Source organism: Cebus imitator, unplaced genomic scaffold (assembly GCF_001604975.1).
Source record: "Cebus imitator isolate Cc_AM_T3 unplaced genomic scaffold, Cebus_imitator-1.0 Scaffold113, whole genome shotgun sequence".
NCBI classification, from domain to species: domain Eukaryota; kingdom Metazoa; phylum Chordata; class Mammalia; order Primates; family Cebidae; genus Cebus; species Cebus imitator.
Window position 1 is genome coordinate 3862480 of NW_016107428.1, and position 3161 is coordinate 3865640.

Here is a 3161-nt window from a genome sequence, read left to right on the forward strand (position 1 = left end):
GGAAATGTGAAATGAAAATTCATAAGAAAAAATAAATAAATAAGTAAAATGAATAAATAAGCAACTAGTAAATAAAGGGAAAATGCTTTAAATCTGTAAAAAACAAAGTTCATTATACTAAGTGCATCTATTTCCAAATTACAGCATTAAAAAACAAGCTATTTGTATGAATGAAAATACTACATATTTTTGTTACGTAATGTTACTGATGACATAGTATTTTGAGTACTTATTAAACTTTAAGAAATTTTATTGCTGATTTTTACACACAAACTCTGTATTTCTTCAAATAGATAAGGAGATAATTCTTAATTTATCTTTCATTTCAAGTTAGCACACTTCAAAATATTGCTAGTTTCATAAGATCATCTGACTGGTGATTTGACTAAGTTGTCACCTGGAAACTCGAGTCTGGAAGATTTTCAATGAATGAAGCTTGTTTCTGATTCTCATCAGTGCTTAGTGTAATGAGTTTATGTTCTTCTCCTAGATTATTTCTATTGATTGCTCTATATATTTCTCTGAACTAAAGAAACATCGTATCTTGTTTGTTTATATTTCAACCCCTATTTCTTTTATAATTTCATTAATTAATTTTATTTTATTTTTCTACTTTATCCAAATCTGTCTAGGGTGAAACTGCCTTTGCAGGTAGTGGGAAGGGAACCCTGGCTGTGCCAGGATAGCTGGCAACTCACATCAGTTATTGGGCTCTGGGGGAATGAAAATGTAATGGACTTACCCAGATCTCCCTGCATACCCTCTACCAATATGTCAGTAACTGACTGTCAGAAAGACTGGACAAATTCTTTTATTACATACACAGGGAACATAATGATTTTACCAAATATGTTCAAATAGGTCAGGTGAAACCCAATAAAAACCGTCTCTGAGAAGTCTGAATTTGAAATTATGAACGTGAATTTTAAACTCAGAGTAGTTAAGGAAGCACAAAAAATAATAAAACAAAGGGCAAATAACAAAATAAATTTAAGAACCACTCATCTGCCATAATTAAATTTATCATCATGTGAATGTAATCTGCTTAGGCTTGTTTGGCGAATTTATAAATCCTAATGAAGGATGCAATCTCAGTTACTATTCCTGCCTATAATTTGAAAACCTAGTATAGCAGTTTTGTGTGGAATTTCTAGTATTTACATTATAGTTGGAATTATATCTATGCATTTAGAACTAAGCCACTCGATTATGAAGGTAATAATTTGATCGTAAATTATCTGTAAGATTTATGTACGTCTCCGTACTTTATGAATGAGAAGAACATATCAAAATGACGTAGCAGTCTGGGTTCATTTAGTTATGGTTTTATCACTTGGTATTTTACTTCTGTCAAGTTCCTTGATGACTTATTTTTTCCTCAGATGGCGAAAAATGACTTGTAGTATTCCTAATAATCATTTGTATCAGTTACCAGCTTATTATTTCTCGACTCTGAATGCACATTTCAACATATGCTCTAAAACAGAATATTTTAAATAATTTTTCCTTTAATACGAATAGTAGAGGGTGCTTAACGAACAGTGCAGGAGAAAGAGGCTTCCTGTGTGAGGTGGGTGTCAGCAGGAGGGGATGAGGCTCTCTAGTAGAGCCCGCCCCAGTCACCTCCCCACCCTTTTTCCCTCTGTGATGCTGCAGCCTCTGTCTGGTGATAATCTTTCCACAGCCCTCTCTGGAAAACGGAGCCCCACCAGACTGTCCACTCCGAAGATCTCCTGCCCCACCAATTGCCTGGAATCCCTTGGATACACGTGCTTAGAGTCGTTGATCCCCTACACCCTGAAGAATGGCCTTTCGTTTGCCAAGGAGCCCATAGCAGCTCTTGTCTGGCCAAAACTGAGAAGTTCCTTGGTATCCAGTGAACTGACCCTCATTTTCTCCAATAAAGTCTGAACACCTTCTAAGCTTGTCCTTGAGTACTCTCCATCGGCCCTAAGATACCACACAGAGTTTCCTTATATCTTATCATTCCTTCTTTCTTTTTAAAAATAAAAATAAAGTGTATTGGTGACTGAAGAAAAGGGCTGCAGGCCTGCAGGTGGCAGGAGCCGCGGCTCCGTGGGCTGCCCTTGCTGGTCTTGCCGCTGCATTCGCGAGACCCGCCGTTGCCGCCGGCCACCTGGCGCATGCGCATCAGGAGACTCTCCAGTCCCTCGGCAGCACTGAGCCCTTGGACAGTCCTGGGTGACTGGGGCCCACGGAGCCCTGGGGCTGTCCCTCCAACCGGGAAATCTTCAAAGGGTTATCCACCGGGACAACTTCATTCTGGAGAGCCAGCTCTGCAGCCTTGACAGAGGCACTCTCCTCCACAGCTGTGCCTGCCTTCTTACTGGAAAGCACCAGGTTGAGAACCTCACCATGCTTTTGCAAAACCTTAGGCAGACGTCTTTGGAGTAGCCACCTTTGGACTCCTCCTCCTTGCACTTCCATTTCAGCTTCAGTTTGCGGGTTCCTTGGCCTTCAGTGTTTCCTGTCTTTGCTCTCAACCTCTGGTCACACTCATGGTGTATCTGCTCCCGGATCGGCCTCTGCTCTTCCTCCAGCTGCTGGGAACCCTCTTCGCTTAGGCGTTTGATCTTCTAGCTCTAGTGTCCTGGTGCTCCAGCTCCCTCCTTCTCCCCACTCTCCTGGGCCCCGGCCTGCCGCTTTCTTGCCTCCAGATCAAGCTTCACTTTCTTTCTTTTCCCATCAAGTTTTTGGGTCCTCTCTGCTGCCTGCTTCCTGGCTTTCCTGACCTAGTTATATGCAGCCTGGCAGCAGCATCTGTCAACACCTCCCAGACCTGAGAGAGCTGGTGAAGAGTTCAGCTGCTCTGGAATTACCTGGATTTTGTCTGGGTGGTAGGAAAGGGCCCTCTGCCTACATGTCTTCTTCACCTCTTTGTCCGCCGCCTTCTCCTCAAGAGAAGTCCGCCTTCACCTCCTTGTCCGCTGTCCTTCTCGTGTACAGGTCCATCTGTAAGAGCTCCTTGGTCGCTACCATGGTTCTGACTGATGGATTGGTACTCTTTCTTTCTCTCTTTCTTTCATTCTTTCTCTCTCTCTCTTTCCTGCCTTCCTTCCTTCCTTCCTCCTTCCTTCCCTTCCTTCCCTTCCTTCCCTTCCTTCCCTTCCTTCCCTCCCTCCCTCCCTCTCTCTCTCTCT

At 42.7% G+C, this 3161-nt stretch overlaps 1 pseudogene; it reads right to left on the minus strand.

The window, feature by feature from the left end:
* Positions 1 to 2000: 2000 nt before the first annotated feature.
* Positions 2001 to 3161, minus strand: part of LOC108311299 — a 3912-nt pseudogene continuing 2751 nt past the window's right edge.